At 41.3% G+C, this 24707-nt stretch overlaps 1 long non-coding RNA gene across 1 annotated transcript; it reads left to right on the forward strand.

Moving 5' to 3' along the window:
• Window positions 1–17032: 17032 nt before the first annotated feature.
• Window positions 17033–17798, forward strand: LOC134211387 (uncharacterized). The gene is made up of 2 exons (XR_009979011.1): window positions 17033–17479; window positions 17540–17798. It is a non-coding gene; the product is annotated as an uncharacterized LOC134211387 (long non-coding RNA).
• The last annotated feature ends 6909 nt before the right edge of the window (window positions 17799–24707 follow it).

The following is a 24707-nucleotide window of genomic DNA, read 5'->3' on the forward strand; positions in this document are numbered from 1 at the left end:
CCAACTAAAATGTATTTCCACCAGTATCTCCATGTATGAAGGGCAACTCAACAATTTAATTTTTTTCAAAAATGGAAACTGAACCATTGCGTTCTACTCGACAATCAATGATACAGCTTCTAACAAAATCGAATCGTGTGAATGTGATATAATTTAAACTGGATTTTGGATGAATTAATGCATTACCAATCCATGTTTTATTTAAGGTTAATCTACTTTATATATACATCCCATTCAAATCGTACAGTTGTCCCACGTGAAAAATGTTGAAATCCAAAGTATATTAAGCCATTCAAGGAGCAGAATTGAAACAATTTATGAAATCATGTTTATTCATCAAATATATTCGTTTTACAACCATTCCTACGTTTTAAATTGTCTTCCGCATTGGCCCTTGAACTTTGAAAATTTAATCGATTTGTTCTATTAAATCTAGGTTTAAGTTAACCCTTAAAGGCGCAAGACGATTTTTTTAGAATTCGTCGGAAATATTTTTAACGTAAATAACCATTGAAATCATTAACATAAAACGTATTTTCGGTTTGTTGTTTTAAAACAACATTGCGATTTAAGGGTTAAATACTTCTTGTTAATTCTAGAGAGCATCTGTTTTTTATACAAATCATGTTGAATAAGTGAAGAATAAATAATTATCATCATTATTTTTCATCATATAAAATGCTTTCCACAAAACCATCACAATCCGAGTTATTCTTCAGCGCTCAGAAGATTTCCATCTAACATGCATTCGACCCTGCTGCGACAGAAAGAGCATGACTGTCAACTACGAAACGAAATGAAAACAGAGAGAATTTTCTCTCTGGCAAAGAGAGCGTGACGCTTGTCAGTTTTGTTTTGTCGAATTTCTCGCTGCATTCCAGTTAGAACGAAAGCTCTCTCGTAATAATTGTTCGTAATAAATTCTTCATGACTCTTTTTAGCGGGTATCTTTTGACAGCGCAAAATGTATGGAATATTACGTAAATAATGACATCATAAAGCGTATTTACCCTGAAACGCCAATTATTATGTCATTAATGGCGTAATCTGAATAGGCTATATAAATGGCATTTCAATAATTATCGCGTAACATTTGAAAAGGGCCTACAGCCAAAACGTAAACATTGAGAAAATGTCGTTCGAAAAAATGCATAACAATTTCTATTCCTATTTCCCAGGTTTATGAAATTTTGAGCATAAAAGCTCCTAAAAGCACTTAATCAACACTATCTATCCATCCATAACCTTAATTGCATCGAAAACATGCAAAAATGTGTCGAACTCGTTAAAATAAAATTTCAAGTCTATTTTCATTTCTTTCTCCGGAATAGGCCTTCTTGATAAGTCATTCTGCATTTGCTTGTCATTGATAGACCCTTTGTTTACGGCATTTTTCAAAAGTAAACACGGGTAGAGGTGTACGCCGCCGTCGCCGACAGTTTTTGACACGCCGCCGCCGCCGGCATTTTTGCATCGGCGCGCCGCCGTTTAAAATTTGTCACGCCGCTGATCTATAATTTTTTACGCCGATTCAAATTCATAGAAGTCCACATAATTTTCCGTGGAAGTTCTCAAGATTCAATGAAGTTTCTGTAGAGTTAATTGTCTATTTGATATATATACAATTTTTGTGGATATACAGCAGTAAAGCATATGTGACGATTAGGAAAAACAAACATAAGAGGATGGTTTGGATTCTGATGGCTTTTTCCGCAAAGTGGTCTTGTTGTTTAGGGGTTATCAAGCCAATCTAGAGAGTAGGAGGCTGAAGGTTCGAGTCCCTCCAAGACAGGTGGATTCGTTTTCGCAAAATTAATATCGAATTCTCCATTTCGAAAACATGCGCTGTGCATATGCACAGACAAGATATTCAACATAAAAAGGAAGAAAGATTGTTTGGCAGGAAGCCATTTAGCCGAAAGCCACAAAACCGAAAGTTGTTTGGCCGAATAGCTTATTAGGCAGAAAGAGCGAACGAAAGTGTCGTTCGACTGAACTGGTCATTTTGATGAAAAGTCGTTTAGCTGAAATGATCATTTTTGCTGAAAATGCCATTTGTCCGACTGGTCGTTTCGCAGAAAAAAATATTTACGGGCCAAATTACTCTTCCTAAATGGCCTGTGCTGTTTGCCCAGCTTTTACGGCCAAATTATCAGTTTAGTCGAATGTCGAATGTCCGGCTGTATGTCGCTTTCAGCCTAACCTTTAGGGACCTAATAAAAGTTTCGGGCAAATGGAATTCGGCTAGATGACTTCCGGCTGAACGTGCTATCGATCAAGTGGCATTCGAACAAATGGCTGTCTGTCTGACCTTCGGCCGAACGACAGGAAGGGACGTTTAGACGGAGGTCATATGGTCGAGAAGTTTTTCGAATTTATCATTTGGCCGCAACCTATCTGGTCGAAAATGTCGCTTAGCCGAAATGGACATACCAATTTCTCCGTATGTTCCTTCTGGAATTCCTCAGGATGTTGCTTCAGGAATTGTTCCGGAAGTTCCTTAAAAAATCCACCGAAGGTGCATTCAGGAATTCCTCCGGAAGTTCTTTAAAATATTCCCTCGAAAGCTCTTTCAGAATATCCTTCAGGAGTTTCTCCAGAAATTCCTCAAGGCATTCCTCCGGAAGTTCCCAAAGAAATCCCTCCGTAAGTTACTCAAGGAATTCTTCCGGAAGTTTTTCATGGGATTCCTCCAGAAGTTCTTCAGGGAATTGCTCCGGAAGTTCCTCAAGGAAATCCTCCGGAAGTTTCTCAAGGAATTCCTCCGGAAGTTCCTCAAGGAATTCCTCCGGAAGTTCCTCAAGGAATAACTCCGGAAGTTCCTGAAAGAATTCCTCCGGAAGTTACTCAAGGAATTCCTCCATAGTTTGCTCCAGATGTTTCTTCAGGAATTCCTCAGCATGTTCTTTCAGGAACTCCTCCGGTTGTTCCTTCAGGAATTGCTCCGGAAGTTCCTTAAAAAATCCTCCGAAGGTCCATTCAGTTCCCTCAATAAAATCTTCGGGAAATTCCTCCGGAAAGTCTTCCAGGAATTCCTTCGGAAGTTCCTCCATGAATTCTTTCGGAAATTCCTCCAGGAATTCCTCCGGAAGCTCTTCAAGGAATTCCTCCTGAAGTTCCTTCCGGAGTTCCTCCGAAAGTTCTTTAAAAAAAATCCCCCAAAAGTTCCTCCAGGAATTCCTGGAAGTTCTTTAAAATATTATCCCGAAAGCTCTTTCTTCAAAGAATTCTTCCGGAAGTTCCTCTAGGAAATCCTCCGGAAGTTCCTCAAAGAAATCCTCCGGAAATTCTTCAAGGAATTCCTCCGGAAGTTCCTCAAGGAATTCCTCCGGAAGTTCCTCAGGAAATTCATTCGGAAGTTCCTTCCTCCGGAAGCTCTATCCAGCTATCCAGCTTTCCACGCTCGCCATAATGGCGGATGCTATAAAAAGTTTGACATAAACTGCTTCCAGACACTGAACTGAAATCATCGTCTATGCATGCATTGATGTTCTTCGTCGTCAACGACAACCTAAAAGTTGTTATTTTTTCGTCAACAATCCACACGAGTGTCCAACTTCATAATTTTCCCATTTATCATATGATTACATTTTAATTTTTAATGCTTTATTTCAGAAATCTCAGTTCAGTCATCGCAGTGCCAGTGTGAGGTGATTCTTGAAATTAATTTCGGATACCCTTGCTTGTCATCACCAATCCATAGGGCAGTTCTGTAGGGCCTTCCGCGGTATTGGCATCGAATCGGTAGGAACTTGATAAGTAATCTGTCGTCGGAAACGTTAGATGCTGCATTAATGCAGTGACTAGAGTTGAAGTAGGGTTTAGAAGTCATCTAGCCTTCGCTAGAAGGTTATACCGTGGATAATCAAATTTCGGACACACTCAAACTTCGGACGCTTCAATTCGTATGGGAAATTTTCTGAAATATTTCAACGAAATGTTTCGGCAAGCTCGTTCGGAAGGACAAATAGTTTTAACTTGTTTTAGTATAGTTACATTCTAATAAGACATGTTAAAACAATGCGACGAAATGATTAAAAGACAGTCTGAGCTGTGCAGTGAGAATTGTTTTCATTTATTCTTCCCGGTACTGTGTAATCAGGTGTCCGAAGTTTGAATCTTTGTGTCCGAAATATGAATCCAACCACGCCGATGTCCGAGGTTTGAATCAAACAGAAGCCGGACATTTTCATTGATTGCAATCATTTTTCGCAATATCTCGCACATATTAAATACGTAGTTAAAAGATGAATACCATGCGTAGTGATTGCAATGGTGATTCGAACGGTGTGATTTAAAATGTGAGTAAACAGGATGATTGTATATCAGAAAGTGCTTAAGCGTCCGAAGTTTGAGTTTGCACGGTACTATATATGGTCAATACAAATGTCAACAATTTGTTTTTTAAATAAGCTTTATCCTCTGCTTTCTCACAGCAAGCAGTATCTGTCAGAAACTCAGCATGGATTCATAGCCGGTCGCTCCACTAGTACTAATTTATTGTGCCTTACATCTTTCATCACGAACAGCATGACGAAAAGAGCTCAAACAGATGTCATCTACACAGATCTGTCAGCTGCTTTTGATAAGTTAAACCACTGCATCGCTATCGCCAAATTAGACAAGTTAGGAGTAAATGGCACTCTATTGGAATGGTTCCGATCATATCTATCCGGCCGCCAACTAACGGTTGCTATCGGCGACTGCAGGTCTGATTCCTTCGTGGCTACATCAGGGAATACCCCAAGGAAGTCATTTGGGTCCGTTAGTCTTCCTACTATATTTCAATGACGTGAATTTTGTACTCGAAGTTCCCCGCCTATCGTATGCTGATGACCTGAAAATGTTCTTGCAAATCCAATCCATCGAAGATTGCTATTTCCTTCAACGTCAGTTAGAATCCTTTGCCAATTGGTGTAACGTCAACCGTATGATAGTCAATCCGGCAAAATGCTCGATGATCACTTTTTCTCGGATTAAAAATCCCGTTAGATTCGACTACACGCTTTTGAATACTAGCATAGAACGTCTGAGTCATGTCAAAGACTTGGGCGTAATTTTGGATTCCCAGCTGACGTACAAAATGCATATCTCATACGTTGTAGGTAAGGCTTCCAAAACCCTGGGCTTCATCTTTCGGATGGGTAAAGAATTTTCTGACATTTACTGTCTAAAGTCTTTGTATTGCTCACTGGTGCGGTCGATACTGGAGTATCGCTCCGCCGTTTGGAATCCCAATTATACGAACGGTGCCGAACTAATTGAGTCCGTGCAACGACGCTTCCTACGATTTGCTCTGCGTAGACTACCGTGGAGAGATCCATTACGCCTGCCAAGTTATGAAAGCCGCTGTCGGCTTATCGATCTGGAGCCGCTAAGAAAACGCCGTAGCACCGCTCGAACTGTACTTGTTGCAGACGTTTTGCAAGGCCGAATAGATTGTAGTGACATTTTGGAACAGATTAATATTAACGTACAGCCGAGAACACTAACGCTATGTTAAGAATGCCATTTCGTCGGACTAACTACAGTATGAACGGTAGTATTGAAGGATTACAGCGTATATTCAACAGGGTTTCTACATTATTCGACTTCAACCTGCCTCGTCAGACGCTGCGTCGAAGATTCAAAGAATTTTTCACTTCGCAATAGATAGCTGTTTTAGTGTTTGTGTCCATTTTTTTTTTTAATTTTTGACGATATGTATACTTATATCTTATATCTTTTTTTTTATTATCATCATTAGGACATAAGTAGTCTGTTGATGTAGGCCTTAAATAAATAAATAAATAAATAAATAAAGAGGACTTATCCTCAACTCAGTTTACGTAAGGTGCCGATGGATGGCTGTATGAACATGAAGTAATAAACTGAAGCTAACCGCAAGTCAGACTTATCTGTATATGGACGCCATATCGTATAGCTCCAGCAAATTCCCAGAGATTCTATGCTGACAAAATCAAACCACTGAAGGTCGCCAGCTGTTCGAGAATGACCCGAGAGCTTCCGTTGACTTAATTCCATAAGCTTGAGGCTTAGACACGACTCCTTCTGAGACGGAGCAGAACTTCCAGTGTCAAAGCAGCAAAGACCTTCTCCTTCAGATGAAATCTCGCGTAACATATGATTACGGCTTATAAACCAAAACCATGATTTTTAATTTTCTAGCATAAACGATTGCCTTGTAAATGGGGGGAAATGCTTATCTAATCTTCCGGTCAATGTCATCATATAGTGCATATACTCCTGTATATATACGATTGTGATGCATCACCAGTACTACGATGTGCACGTATTACCTGGCAATCTAACTGCATTGATTGTCTGCCTTTTCAGAATTCCCAATAATATTCCGTTTAAATATCACAAATGGTGGTTAATTGTTTGTGCTAAGGGAAAGAAAAGTGCAGTGGGTATCGGCCAAGTTCCCCCTGGCGGTGCTAAATGATAAGCGGGAACAATACCTAATTCCATTTAAATCTTTTAGTCTCATCACTGATTAGCACGCGTTATTATTCCATGTGCCGCCCCGCACGCAACATATTTTTCAACGCGGGTGTCAGGCGGATGACCCATGCTCGACCAAAATAGTAAAATTTAGCTAGAATATTTTAATTTTGTTTGATTATTTTTATTTTTGCCATCAAATGATTAGGAGCTTATTTTCAGCATCACATAACGCAAGAGAGGGTAAAACTCTGCGTTGCATAGAAAAGTTTAGGACGTCCCCGATTCGGTGCAATGTTGCACTGTCGTGTGGGGCATGGTTGTCCCGTGTCGTTTATGGCGATGTCGTTCTCGCATCTATGACGCCTTTGCTTGAACAAATCATTTTATGTAATGGCGGAACATGTTAATAATTCATTCTAGTTCTCAAATATTTTGGTAGATACTCCTGGAGGCTGTCAAGGCTGTGGGAGGGACATTGCCTATGAGTGGCAGAGGCGGCTGTGCTCTGGGCGGCAGCATGGTGAAAGCAGTTTCGGGATAGTTAGGATTCAGTTTTCATACTTAAGAGAATATCTAGAATAATATTATATTGTGATGAGCCAACCTCCATTTTTTAATCACGAGCTTTATTTAGTAGCATAGGTTATCAGTACTCGTAATATACTTAATTCGGTGGGCACGCTTGAAACACATTTTTTACTCAAGTTCGACCAAAATTGTAAAATTTAATTGATTTATTTTAATTCAGTTTAATTATTTTAATCTTTCTGCGTTAAATGGTTAGGTATTTGTTCCACCACCCCTTCTGCTCCCTCCTTTTCTATTTTATGTTTCCAAACTTAAACCAACGTGATCACACTAATCCCAAACTGCACGTACTTCTATCATATCAATCTACATACGAATCTACATACAAGAAGCGACAATCACCAGAAAACGGATTTCAATCATTTCCCTTTTACCATAAGTATAAATCATCTAAGTTATAATAAACTCTATCGTAGCGATCCCGAACTGTCTAAACATCTAAACACTGTCTATTATGAACATAAACACAACCGTTTCTATCTCTACAAACATTTCTCTAATAAAAAGGTTCCATAGCAGTCGCTAGAGCCGGAAGCGGTCAACAAGCCGCTCCATACTCTCCTTATCTATCTTCTATTATCTCACAATTTTACTACCCTGAAACTGAACTGTTTCGGACCCCTTATGGGTCTGAAGCAGAGGACAGGACACTCGAGCCTACCAGTCAGTGGATGGAAAGGTCCGTTGTGATAAAGGGTCTATCACAAGCGTCGGATAACCTGGAATAAGTTTTCCACGAGTCGAGTTCACATTGATTTCATGAGTTCTATAAATTAATCGTCACGTTGAAAATTTAACCCAGCAGTGTAAACGTATTGCCTAATGTCATACAACGTAGATTGGCCACGGCCCGGGGATACGTTGAGTATAACAAGAATAACAAGAATAAACGATTGCCTTGTAAATGATTCTTTATCGTAGGTAAAACTCCGTACTTAATATCTCTTAAGAAACACATTTATTGCTATTTTGAGTGAACGTCTCATGAACAATTTGCACCATAGTGGTTTTTAAGTCCTTTGCTGGCGCCCTTAATAACCACGCGGAATGTTTGCTTTAATTTTTAGGCCGTTCACTTTATATTGTTTATTTAGAAAAACTAGCTTCAAGTTACTTCAAAATGTATATTCTTACTAGGTTTTTGATATATCGCATAAAAGAACTACTCTGGCTAACAAATCTAAACAAATCCGATGGTGTTACTAGCTTTGAGCAAACGGCTTAAAAACCAGACGTGTTGCCGGTAATGCGAGTAAACGGCGCGAATTTTGTTTTAGCCGAAATTTTGAAGATTTCGAATAGTTTTTCAAATAATCTTTATCTGCTGTTATAATATAACCATTTACGTATGGCATTGACATGGTTTTTGCAATGAAATGAGCTTCTACTTCAATAAATGAATTAAATTACTTATAGAAAACTTGAACTTCATTTTTCTCGGTTCAGCATTGTTGGTTTTTCGGCCCTAATCATATGTTGCTCGAGAAATGTTGGTTCTCCACTTTACTGACAAGCTTCCAGTGAGAGTGAATTCAGAAGACTTTTTTCCATGGCAAGGGTATCCGAAATTAATTTCACCTTACATTGCTTTGTCAAACCTTTCCTATCTCTGAAATGAAGCATTGAAAATTAAAATGTAATCATGTAAAATGTGAAAAGTGTAAAGTTTGATACTCAATTAGATTGTTGACGAAAAAATAACAAATTTTGGGTTGTCGTTGGCGACGAAGAACATCAATGCATGCTTAGACGATGATTTCAGTTCAGTGTCTGGAAGCAGTTAGTGTCAAACTTTTTATCCAGCTTTTTATTATAGCCACGTATTATTACCATAGTTGATTTTGACACATGCCGTGTACAGATTTTATGGTATTTGCCATCCTAGCAATCTAGAAGACTTGCTGAACAATTGAGACGTCAAAATTTTCGCATTGTTTTGATATCCAATTAGCTATTTACTATTTCTTCAAGATAATTTAATTTGTATTTAATGCTTTTTATATTTTAGATGGAAATGCAAAAAAGGACAGGAACAGTCCTCTATCTTATTGGATGCTAAATATGAACCTATGTGCCATGTGTCGACCGCCAATTGGACCTTCATTCTCTGTGTGTTTTTTTTTTCCTGAGCAAGGGTAAACGGAAATCTGCAACCAGACACCTGAGGAGGTACTCAGGTAGTGTGGGGATGGGTATGTCATGTAACTCTTACCCGACCCACTAAAACCAAAACCCTTTCGCCAGTCCGGACCCCCGGCCCGCAATTAAGCAATACATCAGGGGGACATTCTCTTTATGTAGGGAATCACGAAGTTTCAAATGTTTGGGATTTTTGACAAGAAGTCTGTTTTCCCATACCAGCTTTACAAACCATGTACTGCCAAGTTCTGATGTCAACGAATTGCCACTTTAACTATAATTCGTTGAGGGCATATAATATCCTTGTGCACGGTTTTCCAAAAAGTTTATATATGGACAAATTATTGGCATATGGTGTGACGGCCGCTCTTGCGTGATTTTTTAGTAAACTTTAGGAGACTGAATTTTATTTCCAAGGATCGATTTGCCGACCGTGTAGAAATTCGTTGGGTGTGATCGTATTATGAAGTATGTTTAATATACAGAATGTCAGGGCATAAAGAATCCTGTATGTTTCACATTTTCTCACTCAAATCGTGTAATTCGAATGGGATTTTTAGAACCTGTTGAGAATCAGCAATTATTCAGAATTTGAAGAATTCGTGAACGTGAACGTTTTTCCAACAAAGGAAATATAAAAATCTACAAGCTAACCGACCTTCAATTGACAATCCGCCATAAAATACTGTAGCGATTGAAAAGCTGTGAGCGGGACTTATGTGTGAGATCAGAACCAGAACAACGTGTACAGTACTGCGTATCTATGAATATCTATGCTTTTATTCAATCGTATCTTTCATTTCTGAGATAAGGCTTCTGACAATTATGTCATAATTTTGGGTCACTCTTCGATTCCAATCCGTATTCTCGAAATAGGCTTCATCAATGCATATTCAAATATCAATTGTAAAGGTTTTGTTTTTCTATTGAATTATATTCAGTGCTCAACTGTAGAAAAAGCTTCGACTTAATAATCACCTAAAATAAAGACGTATTAAATATTCGTCAACACATCTGAAAGAAAATGAAAACAGTTATACTGAATCTGTTTGGATTCCAAAACAATGCAAAAAATTTTGACATAACTTTTTAGCACGCCTCTAGGGCTACTATGATTGCCCTATAAAATCTGTACACATCATGTGTCAAATTTGAACTACCACAGTTGATTTATGGCTAGCGTAAAAAGCTGGATAGCATCCGCCATTATGGCGAGCATGGAAAGCTGGATAGGAATTCCTCCAGGGATTTCACCGCAAGTTACTCCAGGAAATTTTTCTACGAGTTCCTCCAGTAATTCTTCTTGGAGTTTCAGCAAGAATTTCTGGAAAATTGCGTCTGGAGTTCCTCCGAGAACTTTTCCTAAAGTTGTTCAGGGAATTTTAATGGAAATTTTTGGAAGTTTTTTTTAAATTCCTGGAGTTTTCTTAGGAATGTCTACTTGCGTTTCTCCAGGAATCGCTATTAGAGTTCCACCAGGCTTTTCTATGGAGTTTCACAAAAGTTTCTTCAGAGGTTCCTCCAGGAGTTTCTTTTGTGGTTCCTCCTGGAGTTCCTTCAAATTTCTCATGAAGTTTCTCCAGGAATTCCATCAGAAGCTCCATCACAAATTTCTCTTGGAGTTCCTGTAGGAGCTTTACCAGAAATTTCTCCTGGAGTTTCTGCAAGAATTTCAACTGGAGTTTCTGCAAGAATTTCAACTGGAGTTTCTGCAAGAATTTCAACTGGAGTTTCTCCTAAGGTTTCCTCAGGAATTTCTTCTGGAGTTTCTCCAGGAATTCCTACTGGAGTTCCTCCAATAATTCCTTATGAAATTTCTTCAGAAGTTACACCAAAATTTCTCCTGAAGGAACTTCCGAAGAAATTGGGGGGAACATCCGGAGATATTCTTGAAGGAACTTCCGGAGAAATTCCTGGAGGAACTAACAGAGAAATTATTGGAGGACCTTCCGGAGGAATTCCTTGAGGAACTTCCAGATGAATTCCTGGAGGAACTTGTGGAGGAATTTCTGAAGGAATTCTTGAAGAAACTCCTGGAGAAATTTCTGATGGAACTCCTAGGAAACTCCCGGAGAAATTCTTGAAGGATCTTCCGGAGGTATTTCTGAAGGAACTTCCAGAGAAATTCCTGGAGGAACTTTCGAAGAACTTCGGGAGGAATTCCTGATGAACTTACAGAGGAGTTCCTGCATGGAGAAGTTTTTGAAGAAGTTCCTGGAGGAACTACGGAAGAATTTCTGAAGGAACTGCCGGATGAAGGCCTGGCGGAACTTCCAAAGCTATTCATGGAGGAAGGTATTCCTGAAGGAATTTCCGAAGGAATTCCTGGAGGAATTTCTAGATAAACTCCCGAATTTCCTGAAGGAACTGTTTGAGGAATTCTTAGAAGATCTCCCGAAAGTATTCCTGGAGGAACATCCGGAAGTATTCCTGAAGGAACTTCCGGAGAAATTCCTGGAGGAACTGAGAGAGAAATTCTTGGAGGAATTGCAGGATGAACTTCCGGCGGAATTCCTGGAGGAACTTCCGAAGGAATTCCTGGAGGAACTTCCGGAGGAATTCCTGGAGGAACTTCCAGAGGAATTCCTGGACGAACTTCCAGAGGAATTCCTGGAGGAACTTCCGGAGGAATTCCTGAAGGAATTTCCGAACGAATTTCTGAAGGAACTTCCGGAGGAATTCCTAAAGAAACTTCCGTGGGAAATCGAAGGCATTACTGAAGAAACTTCCGGAGGAATTCCTGAAGGCACTTCCGGAGGAATTCCTGAAGGCACTTCCGGAGTAATTCCTGAAGGAACTTCCGGAAGAATTCCTGAAGGATTTTCCGAAGGAACTTCCGGAGGAATTCCTAAAGGAACTTCCGTGGGAAATTCCTGAAGAAAAAAGAAAAACTTCCGGAGGAATTCCTGGAGGAACTTCTTGCATTAATTAGTGATGAACTTAAAATTATGTTAAAAAATCACTTTATTTTCATCACAGATTTGCTTCCAGGAGGAACTCTAGTAAAATTGCCTGAAGGAACTTCAGGACAAGTTCCAGTACTAACTCAAGTACGAATCGCTTGAGAAACTCAAGGACGAATTCCTGAAGAAATTTTAGGAGGAATTTCTTAAGGAATTATCGGGAGAATTCCTTGAAGAAGTTTTTGGAGGAATTGCTTGAGGAATTCCCGGAAGAATTTCGGAAGGAATTTCTGGATGTATTTCCTGAGTAATTTCTGATTTCCGAAGGAATTTTCTGATGAATTTCTGGAGGAATTTTTGTAGGAATTTCCGGGGAATCGATGAATGTCCACATGAATTTCTAAAGAAATTCCTGGAGTAAATCCTATACAAATTTTGGGAGGAACTCATGGAAGAAAAATTCCTCCAGGAATTCTTCCAAAAAATCCTCCAGAAATTCCTCAAGAAATGTCTGCAGAACTTCCATTGAAAGCTCCTCCAGGAATTCGTCCAAGAGTTTCTCCAGCAATTCCTCTGGAAGTCACAACTCACACTAGAAATTCCAGCGGAAGTTTCTTCAGGAAATTTATCGTACAATCCTCCAGGAATTCCATCGGTAGATCCTCCAGGAATTCCATCGGTAGATCCTCCAGGAATTCCATCGGTAGATCCTCCAGGAGTTCCATCAGAAGTGCCTCCAGGAATTCGTCCGGGAAATTTCCTAAAGGAATTCCTCCGGTAGTTTTCCAAAGAATTCTTCCGGAAGTTTCACCACCGAAATTCCTCCGGTAGCTCTTCCAAGAATTCCTTTTAAAGATCTTTTAGGAATTCTTTCGGAAGTTTCTCCCGAAATTCCTCGAGGGATTTCTCCTGAAGTTCCACCAGGATTTTTTTCCGGAAGTTCCTTCAGGAATTCTTCCATGCATTTCTCTGAACGTTCATCCAGAAACTTATTTGGAAGATTCTTCAGGAATTTTTCCGGAAGGTCCTACAGAATCTCCCCGGAAGTTCATCCAGGAATTTCGTCGGAAGTTCTTCCGGGAATTCCTCCAGAAGTTACTCTACACTAATAAAAATCCACACATTTTTAATGGCAAAAATCTAAAGAAATTTACAAATAAATTTTATGTGTGCGTTAATAACCACCCGCTATAGGAGAATACACATAAAAGTTATTAGTTAATAAAGGTTATGTGTGTTTCCACATATATGCTATGCGAATACACACAGCCGTTATGTGGGAAATGCTATAGTCAAAATTTATGTGTGCCACACATAATGAATATGATTGGATTTTTGTCAGTGTAGGAATTCCTGAAAAAATCGCTAAAGTATTACTTTAGAAATTCGCTCGGGAATTTCTAAAAAAATTAATGTTTAATCATTTATGCTGCTTTACAAATTCATTGCAGCATTCAAAATTTCTATTCATTTATGCAGCATTCAAAAGTTCATAAAAAAATCATTCAAAAAATTCAAACGCATCATTCAAATTCACTCAAAATGACTCTGAAAACGCCCTTATTGTTGAGGTCATAATGTGTATCTGTAAAGTTGCAATCAGGTAGTGAAATTTTATGATAAATTTCGTCGCCAGGAACATCCATTTGAACCATTTCAACCGACATGGAAAAGTTGAAACAGAATCGTAATGAATCGTTTCGTGTCAATTCGCGAGGTCAGAGCGTCGAATTGAAAGTAGTCAAAAATGTCCATTCGAATGAAAACGGGAATAGGGCAAACACTCGAACGAATGATGTTCGAAAAATCGAATGGTTAGAATTGGTTCGAACGAAAACGAGAATGCGAACTGCAGGCCTGGTAGCAGGTCACTTTTTAGTGACTTTGTCAATTTTCGGGCAAGTCACTAAAAAGTCTCTTTTATCGACCTTGAGTCACTAAAGTCACTTTTTCTCGCAAAAAGTCACTATTTTCAACTATTTAGAAACTATTGACTAAGATTTATGAATGAAGCTTTATGTATCCGTCGGATGATGCTTTGTTCATGGCGGAAATGAAATTACAGATCTTGGGAAAACTCTGATTGCTCCGAAACTTCGCCAGCCAGTTTACTCGCTGGTCTTATTGGCATTTCACCAGTAGCTAATTGAAGGTGTTTAACGTCAGAATTCATGAATTGGTATATGACCATGCAAGCAGGAGACCTGACTATTTGGATGTGGATTTGGACAGAAAGGGAAGGTGTGGAGACTTGATTCCTTGAGAGACTTGACCCCTTGGGAGACTACCGTATTTTTCTAATAAATCCTCTAGACCAGCGGTTCTCAACCTTTTTCTTGCGAGGTACCCCTTCGAACTTTTGCATATATTGAGGAACCCCCTATTTTGTTCGCTCTTCAACAGACAGAACTAACTGCTCTCCAAAAAAAATGTCTGAAATGTTCGTAATTTCGTGAAAGTTTCCAATTTAATTTACGTTTAGACATCATTACAACTTTTATGGCATTTGGAGTCTTCCAAGCCTCTTAAATAAAGGCTTCCGAGCCTCTAAAAAGGAAGCTCAATATCATCTTGAAAAAAAGCCTTCAAGCCTCTTGAAAGAATAATTTCTAACCTCTTGAAAGAATGTTTAAAAACCTTTTGAAAGGACGCTTCCAAACCTCTTGAGAGGAGGGCTTTCGAAATCCTTGAAAGGAAGCTTCTGAGAGAAGGCTTCCGAGTCTCTTGAAAGGAGGCTTCCGAGCCTCTTGAAAGGAGGCTTCCGAGCCTCTCGAAAAGAGGCTTCCGAGCCTTTCAGAAAAATGCCTTTCATGTCTTAGAATAAAAAATTATTGAAACTTTATCAACAAGTTTGTATTGAAATTGTTATACGTCCGCCATTACGCATCTTTTTCCGAGGTACCCCCTAGAGCCAGCGAAGGTACCCCCAGGGGTACATGTACCCCAGGTTGAGAACCGCTGCTCTAGACAAATGATCGTTATGTGGCGAGTTATTTTTTGGATTGACAATCTTATTTACTCTATTATTAACTGTCCCTCCTGAAGATTTTTTTAGCGGCTACGAAAAAATTTAACAACTCCTCCCAACAATGACCAAATGCTATCATTTTTTCACAGCACAAAGCCATCAGTATGCTAAATTGTTTTTACTGATAAAAATTCCTACATTCCATTACAATTTCAGGATATTTGGATTTTTAATTGTTGCCCGAGCAAGTTCTTGGAGAAGGAATATTTTCCGAATATTTTCAAATTCGACTTTTGACAGCAGCGCGTGATATTTTGGTAGAATAAAAATAATTATTTTTAAATCTAAATAATGATATTTGCATCTATGATTGTACTGCAATCGAATTGAGGGGAGGTACATTAAATATGTAAGGAATCCCCATAGTAGTATTGCTGCAAGAACATGAGAAAAAGCCGTTTTTTCTCCCAACATCCACTTCGATCAATATTTTAGAATTTTCCACTTATGATGATAATTTATACATTTTAAATGGCATAAATGTAAAAGATTCAAATATGAAAAATTGTGATTTTTTTAGATTTTGTTAGATTTGTTAGCTTTTGATAACTTTTGAATAAGTCGAGCCCGATGGTCCTGCATTATAAGCAGGAGGTCGAGCGTTTAATGCCAGGCTCGTTGTTTCGTTTTCTACCAAAACGATCCGTACTGTTGTTTCTTTTGCACCAACAATTCCAAAAAATTCCATGACAAATCTGCATCTTTCTTAAGTAGGTGTTCAGCTAATCCAATGATCGTAATTTCCACTCATTCTCACGAGAAGAGAATATTCCTTCACGCATTTTTGCCGAGAAATCATTTTTCGGGAAAGAAACACAGGTCTTATAAGTGATAACCTAGCTAGGTATATAGTGATTTGCTAGCAAGACTACTAATAATTTTGAGTAATCCTGCTTTTGACTGACTGACTGATATTTAGTTTCCGTGGGATAAAAAAAGAGCGGCCAATACAATTTTACTTATAGTAACTAAGTAGATAAAAGTTCGCTTGCACGATTTACGTTTCTCTTCTGAGTTCGTTATGAGATTGTGGTGAGTGAAAGTTGTTCTCCGCCACAAATTACGAAAAAAGATTCTCCTTCGACCCAAAAACGCTTGAATTCGTCTCATCAAACTTGCAACTGAAACTAAAAGTCACTATTTGGTCACTTTTTCTGCAACTGAAAGTCACTATTTGGTCCCTTTTTTCGTCAGCTTTGGTCACTAAAGACACTATTTTGAGCGGCATTGGTCGCTACCAGCCCTGGAACTGTTGATACGTTCTAACTATAGATAGTGGAATATATAGATGAGCGAAGATAAATCCTCTGTCTCCAAACGGGCTGTGACGTCATATGTGCGTGTGCACGGGCAAAAAAAATTGACTCAGCCATGCTTTCGCTCATCTATAGATTACATACATCTCGAGATAAAATAGAATACTGCGGCTTATAGCTGGTTGCTTCTCAGGTAATCGCAACGGTCACTAAACACAACAGTGTCAATGAAAATCTCACCCACCGTATGCACTTGCCATGATAGACACTCTCCATGTACTCAGTGACTCCGGTTGCCTCTCACTAATACAATCGAACACTGCTGTCATTTTGCGAAAAGCACGTGGTTTTGTTTTGAGCGGGAAATTTCTGCCTAACTTTTAACACTGCGACTATCTTGACGTTTACCTTCGCAGTCGAGCCTGCGAGTGTATGACCGCCGCAACATTCTAGAAAAAGATAAGCGCGACAATATTGCCTGATTTTCTCAAAATTGCACGCGGCGTACCCTTCGGGAAAGGTACCGCCGCTCTTTCCGCACCCCGTTTACTTGATTCTTATGGGTGAATAGCATTGCGGTGTATCGTTTGGCGCGGCCGTACTTGCATAATAAAAAACAACATGTTATATGGTCAGAATCATTATTACGATGTAAGATATAGCTTCACAGTTTACGTTGCGGTTATCGAATACTTTTCGATCGATTCAACCATAACTGCTCGACATCATCACTAATGGCGGTAAGCTCCAACGAGGATAATACGAGAATCTCGCATTATCCTCGATTTCAATAAGCACCAAGCGGTATTATCCTTCATTTTGATACCGGTATTAACTTTAATACGCCGATTTCGACGTATTAAAGATAATCCGAGATTTTCTAATTATGGCTGCGTGCGCATGAAATGATTGCACACACACCAATGCACAAAGATAAACGTCAAACGAAAACGAAGTCATAACAGAAACACAAAACAGCTGAAACAGTTCGGAGTCCTTGGACGTACTGGACATACTGGAACACGATCAGCCGGATCATGGAACATCGGAACCACTATCCACTAAGGAGGAACTTGCTGCTGCCGTCTGGCGTAAAAGGATTTTTCCACAAAAAGGTAAATATGTTTTCTGATTTTGCAAGAGGTGGAATGCTCATTCTGAACGCTTATTTTCAGAGGACAGCGACAATGCGTCGGGGGTATTTTGATTCATGAACGGATGATGGCCAAAAGGATTGAGCGAGGTCCAGAAGGAATAATGGTTGGGGTGTCGATGCGCGATCCCGTACAGAGTATCCACGGTAGTTTGAGTCGGGTAATCAAACATTTCTTCGCATCTTGTGAATGAATCATTCCTTGTATTTATATGCATGCTGTATATCGCAAATAACTTATATTAGTAATACAATCTTAATTCTTAAACTTAACTTAAAAACTACAATGGTTTCAATAGTAAAATGGAAGATTACCAAACGAATAACTCAAAATATAATGTTCAGAACTATAACCGAGTTTTACCAGATAAAAAGCTGTTAATGTTGGTGGGTAACCGGAATGACAAATGAATTCTGGAAATTCCATGGGCATTCTTGGGTAATTGATTGACTAATTCAAGTATAATGGCTGAATTAAACAGGTGTATTCTTCTTTTTTTGTGAAATATTTTATCTAAAATCTGTTCGAAACTTCTTAATATTTTCCAAGACTATTGTTTGAGTTTGAGAAACCATATACCTGTGGGATTCAGGTAATTTCTTGCTAATTTTGGTAATTGTGGGAAAATTTTGAGAATGCTAGAGATCTGGGGGCTTGCGATTAATTGCTTAGGAATTATGAAAGTTCCTGAAAAACATATTTCGGGAATTTCTGAAAAATTCCTTCATTCCTTAAGAGCGCCTTCGGGATATCCTAAAAGAAATCTGTTGGATTTCATGAAAGGTTATTGAGGGAACTTCTAGAGAATTCTTATGGGAATTCCTGGATAATTCTTTCGGGAATTTCTTCACAAATCTTGATAAATTGTTCTGGAAATAAATTCCTCGGAAGTTGCTGTAGAATCATGGAGAATTAATCGGGAAAATTCTGAAGAACGCCTTCAAAAATTCCTTCCAGAAATTCAGGAGAAGGCCTTTATGATATACAGGAGAATCCATAAGGAAATTCATGGAGAACTTCTTCAAAAAGATCTGGAAAATTCCTTCAAGACTCCCTGGAGAGTCTTTTCGTGATATCCCGAAGAATTCCTCTATCAATTTCTGACGAGCTTTATCGAGATATGCTGAAGAAGTCTTTTGGCAATTAAAGGAGAATTCTATTGTAAATCTCCGAAGGGTTACTACGTGATAGCCAGGAGAAATCACTCGAGCATTCCTTAGTAATTTTCTTCGGAACTGCTGGAATTAGGGAATTATTGAATATTTCGAACGTAAATTCCTAAAAAGTTTCCTTCCCTGAATTTCTCCAGGAATATCTTCCGGAAAATGTTGAAGATTTCTTCAATTATATCTGGAGAATACCTTCCAGACTTTCTGGAGTGTCTCTTCGTCATATTCGTAAGAACTACTGCGGTAATTCCTGAAGAATTATTTCGAGATTATCTGGAAAGTTCCTTTGGGATATCCTGGAGAATTCCTCCGAAAGTTCCACCAGGAATTCCTCAGGAAATTCTGCCAGGAATTCCTCAGAATGTCCCTTCAGGAATTCCTCCGGATGTTACTCTAATTTTTTCGGATGTTCCTCCAGGAATTCCCCGGGCAGTTCTTCCAGGATTTCTCATGAAGTTCCTTCAGGAATTCTTTAGGAATTTTAGGAAGTTTCTCCAAGAAAAAATCCGGAAGTTCCTCCAAGAAATCCTCCAGAATTTCCTCCAGGAAATCCTCCAGAAGTTCCTCCAGGAAATTGCTCCGAAAGTTCCTCCAGCAGTTCCTCTAGGAATTGCTCCGGAAGTTCCTACAGCATTTCATCCGGAAGTTCCTACAGCATTTCATCCGGAAGTTCCTCCGCAAGTTCCTCCAGGGATTCCTCCGGAAGTTCCTCCAGGGATTCCTCTGGAAGTTCCTCCAGGGATTCCTCCAGAAGTTCCTCCGGAAGTTCCTCCACGGATTGCTCCGGAAGTTCCTCCAGGGATTTTTCCGGAAGTTCCTCCAGAAACTCCTCCGGAAGTTCATCCAGAAACTCCTCCCGAAGTTCCTCCAGGAACTCCTCCGGAAGTTCCTTCAGGAATTCCTCCGGAAGTTCCTCCTGAAGTTCCTCCAGAAGTTCCTCCAGGAATTCCTCCAGGAATTCCTCCGGAAGTTCCTCCAGGAATTCCTCCGGAAGTTTCTCCAGGAATTCCTCCGGAAGTTCCTCCAGGAATTCCTCCGTAAGTTCCTCCAAGAATTCATCCGGAAGTTCCTCCAGGAGTTCCTCCGGAAGTTCCTCCAGGAATTCCTCCGGAAGTTCCTCCAGGAATTCCTCCGGAAGTTCCTCCAGGAATTCCTCCGGAAGTTCCTCCAGGAATTCCTCCGGAAGTTCCTCCAGGAATTCCTCCGGAAGTTCCTCCAGGAATTCCTCCGAAAGTTCCTCCGGAAGTTCCTCCAGGAATTCCTCCGGAAGTTCCTCCAGGAATTCCTCCGGAAGTTCCTCCAGGAATTCCTCCGGAAGTTCCTCCAGGAATTCCTCCGGAAGTTCCTCCAGGAATTCCTCCGACAATTCCTCCAGGAATTCCTCCGGAAGTTCCTCCAGAAATTCCTCCTAAAGTTCCTTCAGGAATTCCTCCGGAAGTTCCTCCAGGAATTCTTCCGGAAATTCCTCCAGGAATTCCGCCGGAAGTTCCTCCAAGAATTCCTCCGAAAGTTCCTCCAGGAATTCCTCCGGAAGTTCCTCCAAGAATTCCTCCGAAAGTTCCTCCAGGAATTCCTCCGGAAGTTCCTCCAGAAATTCCTCCGAAAGTTCCTTCAGGAATTCCTCCGGAAGTTCCTCCAGGAATTCCTCCGGAAGTTCCTCCAGGAATTCCTCCGGAAGTTCCTCCAGAAATTCCTCCGGAAGTTCCTCCAGGAATTCCCTGAAGTTCCTCCGAGAATTCCTCCGGAAGTTCCTTCGGGAATTCCTCCGGAAGTTCCTTCTGGAATTCCTCCGAAGTTCCTTCGAATTCCTCCGGAAGTTCCTTCTGGAATTCCTCCGGAAGTTCCTTCTGGAATTCCTCCGGAAGTTCCTTCAGGAATTCCTCCGAAGTTCCTTCTGGAATTCCTCCGAAGTTCCTTCGAATTCCTCCGGAAGTTCCTTCGGGAATTCCTCCGGAAGTTCCTTCGGAATTCCTCCGAAGTTCCTTCGAATTCCTCCGAAGTTCCTTCGGTATTCCTCCGGAAGTTCCTTCGAATTCCTCCGGAAGTTCCTTCTGGAATTCCTCCGATGTTCTTTCGGTAATTCCTCCGGAAGTTCCTTCGAATTCCTCCGGAAGTTCCTTCGGGAATTCCTCCGGAAGTTCCTTCGGGAATTCCTCGGAGGTTCCTTCAGGAATTCCTCCGGAAGTTCCTTCTGGAATTCCTCCGGAAGTTCCTTCGAATTCCTCCGAAGTTCCTTCAGGGAATTCCTCCGAAGTTCCTTCAGGAATTCCTCCGAAGTTCCTTCGAATTCCTCCGGAAGTTCCATCAGGCATTCCTCCGGAAGTTTCTTCGGGAATTCCTCCGAAGTTCCTTCGAATTCCTCCGAAGTTCCTTCGGGAATTCCTCCGGAAGTTCCTTCAGGAATTCCTCCGAAGTTCCTTCGAATTCCTCCGGAAGTTCCTTCGGAATTCCTCCGGAAGTTCCTTCGAATTCCTCCGGAAGTTCCTTCAGGAATTCCTCCGGAAGTTCCTTCGAATTCCTCCGGAAGTTCCTTCGGGAATTCCTCCGGAAGTTCCTTCAGGTATTCCTCCGAAGTTCCTTCGAATTCCTCCGGAAGTTCCTTCAGGAATTCCTCCGGATGTTCTTTCGGTAATTCCTCCGAAGTTCCTTCTGGAATTCCTCCGGAAGTTCCTTCGGGAATTCCTCCGGAAGTTCCTTCGAATTCCTCCGAGGTTCCTTCTGAATTCCTCCGAAGTTCCTTCGGGAATTCCTCCGGAAGTTCTTCTGGAATTCCTCCGAAGTTCCTTCTGGAATTCCTCCGGAAGTTCCTTCGAATTCCTCCGAAGTTCCTTCTGGCATTCCTCCGGAAGTTCCTTCGGGCATTCCTCCGAAGTTTCTTCGAATTCCTCCGGAAGTTCCTTCGAATTCCTCCGGAAGTTCCTTCGAATTCCTCCGGAAGTTCCTTCGGAATTCCTCCGAAGTTCCTTCGGGAATTCCTCCGGAAGTTCCTTCTGGAATTCCTCCGGAAGTTCCTTCTGAATTCCTCCGAAGTTCCTTCGGAATTCCTCCGGAAGCTCCTTCGGGAATTCCTCCGCAAGCTCCTCCGGGAATTCCTCCGGAAGCCCTTTCGGGCATTCCTCCGAAGTTCTTCGAATTCCTCCGAAGTTCCTGCGGGCATTCCTCCGGAAGTTCCTTCCGGAATTCCTCCTGGTAGTTCCTTCGGGAATTCCTCCTGGAAGTTCCTTCGAATTCCTCCGGAAGTTCCTTCGGGAATTCCTCCGAAGTTCCTTCGGGAATTCCTCCGAAGTTCCTTCGGGAATTCCTCCGAAGTTCCTTCGAATTCCTCCGGAAGTTCCTTCGAATTCCTCCGAAGTTCCTTCGAATTCCTCCGAAGTTCCTTCGAATTCCTCCGAAGTTCCTTCGGGTATTCCTCCGGAAGTTCCTTCGGAATTCCTCCGGAAGTTCCTTCTGGAATTCCTCCGGATGTTCTTTCGGTAATTCCTCCGGAAGTTCCTTCTGAATTCCTCCGAAGTTCCTTCGGGAATTCCTCCGGAAGTTCCTTCTGGAATTCCTCCGAGGTTCCTTCGAATTCCTCCGAAGTTCCTTCTGGAATTCCTCCGGAAGTTCCTTCGAATTCCTCCGGAAGTTCCTTCGGAATTCCTCCGAAGTTCCTTCTGGAATTCCTCCGAAGTTCCTTGGGAATTCCTCCGGAAGTTCCTTCGGGCATTCCTCCGGAAGTTTCTTCGAATTCCTCCGGAAGTTCCTTCGAATTCCTCCGGAAGTTCCTTCGAATTCCTCCGGAAGTTCCTTCTGGAATTCCTCCGAAGTTCCTTCTGGAATTCCTCCGAAGTTCCTTCGAATTCCTCCGGAAGTTCCTTCTGGGAATTCCTCCGGAAGTTCCTTCAGGAATTCCTCCGAAGTTCCTTCGAATTCCTCCGAAGTTCTTCTGGGAATTCCTCCGGAAGTTCCTTCGGGAATTCCTCCGAAGTTCCTTCGAATTCCTCCGAAGTTCTTCGAATTCTCCCGGAAGTTCCTTCGAATTCCTCCGAAGTTCCTTCGGGAATTCCTCCGAAGTTCCTTCGAATTCCTCCGAAGTTCCTTCGAATTCCTCCGGAAGTTCCTTCGAATTCCTCCGAAGTTCCTTCTGGGAATTCCTCCGGAAGTTCCTTCTGGAATTCCTCCGAAGTTCCTTCTGGAATTCCTCCGAAGTTCTTTCTGGAATTCCTCCGGAAGTTCCTTCGGGAATTCCTCCGAAGTTCCTTCTGGAATGCCTCCGGAAGTTCCTTCGAATTCCTCCGAAGTTCCTTCTGGAATGCCTCCGGAAGTTCCTTCGAATTCCTCCGAAGTTCCTTCAGGAATGCCTCCGAAGTTCCTTCTGGAATTCCTCCGGAAGTTCCTTCTGGAATTCCTCCGGAAGTTCCTTCTGGAATTCCTCCGAAGTTCCTTCGGGAATTCCTCCGAAGTTCCTTCTGGAATTCCTCCGAAGTTCCTTCGAATTCCTCCGAAGTTCCTTCTGGGGAATTCCTCCGAAGTTCCTTCGAATTCCTCCGAAGTTCCTTCTGGAATTCCTCCGAAGTTCCTTCGAATTCCTCCGAAGTTCCTTCGAATTCCTCCGAAGTTCCTTCGAATTCCTCCGGAAGTTCCTTCTGGAATTCCTCCGGAAGTTCCTTCTGGAATTCCTCCGAAGTTCCTTCGAATTCCTCCGAAGTTCCTTCGAATTCCTCCGAAGTTCCTTCGAATTCCTCCGAAGTTCCTTCGGGAATTCCTCCGGAAGTTCCTTCGAATTCCTCCGGAAGTTCCTTCGAATTCCTCCGAAGTTCCTTCGAATTCCTCCGGAAGTTCCTTCAGGAATTCCTCCGAAGTTCCTTCGGGAATTCCTCCGAAGTTCCTTCGGGAATTCCTCCGGAAGTTCCTTCTGGAATTCCTCCGGAAGTTCCTTCTGGAATTCCTCCGAAGTTCCTTCTGGGAATTCCTCTGGAAGTTCCTTCGGGAATTCCTCCTGAAGTTCCTTCGAATTCCTCCGAAGTTCCTTCGAATTCCTCCGAAGTTCCTTCGAATTCCTCCGAAGTTCCTTCTGGAATTCCTCCGGAAGTTCCTTCGAATTCCTCCGAAGTTCTTTCTGGAATTCCTCCGAAGTTCCTTCGAATTCCTCCGGAAGTTCCTTCGAATTCCTCCGAAGTTCCTTCTGGAATTCCTCCGGAAGTTCCTTCGGAATTCCTCCGAAGTTCCTTCGAATTCCTCCGGAAGTTCCTTCGAAATTCCTCCGAAGTTCCTTCAGGAATTCCTCCGAAGTTCCTCCGGAAGTTCCTCCGAAGTTCCTTCTGGAATTCCTCCGGAAGTTCCTTCGGGAATTCCTCCGGAAGTTCCTTCGGGAATTCCTCCGGAAGTTCCTCCAGGAATTCCTCCGGAAGTTCCTCCAGGAATTCCTCCGGAAGTTCCTCCAGGATTTCGTACGGAAGTTCCCTCGGGAATTCCTCCGGAAGCTCATTTGGGAATTCCTCCGGAAGTTCCTTTGGGAATTCTTCCGGAAGTTCCTTTAGGAATTCTTCCGGAAGTTCCTTCTTCCTCCATTCTTGGGATTTTTTTGAGGAATCTCTGGTGAGTTCCACGAGAGCTTTCTGCGAAGTTCCTGGGGGGTACGTGTATGGTTCTAGACAGATTTTCCTATGAATTTCTGGTGAATTTTTAGTAGGATTCCTGGTTTATTCCTGAAGAAGCTCTTGGAGATCTTTCGAACCCTTGGGGAATTCTTTGAGAAATTCTTGGGTGAGTTCCTGAAAGATGTCTTTGCTTCTGGCAAAATACCTGGAAAAATTTCAAGGGAATATCTGGAAGAATTCTCCTGATTCTAGGGTTCCTCAAAGGAACACTCAAAATGCCTAAGAGGATTTCTCAGAACTCCTCCGGGGAACTCCTAGAATTCCTCCAGAAAAATCTCAAAATTTTAAGGAAATTATTAGTGAACTCCTAGAATTCCTCAATGGAACTGCCATTATTCCTGAAGGGAACTCCCAGGATTCCCTAAGCGAACTAAGAACTCC

This window comes from Armigeres subalbatus, chromosome 1 (assembly GCF_024139115.2).
Source record: "Armigeres subalbatus isolate Guangzhou_Male chromosome 1, GZ_Asu_2, whole genome shotgun sequence".
NCBI classification, from domain to species: domain Eukaryota; kingdom Metazoa; phylum Arthropoda; class Insecta; order Diptera; family Culicidae; genus Armigeres; species Armigeres subalbatus.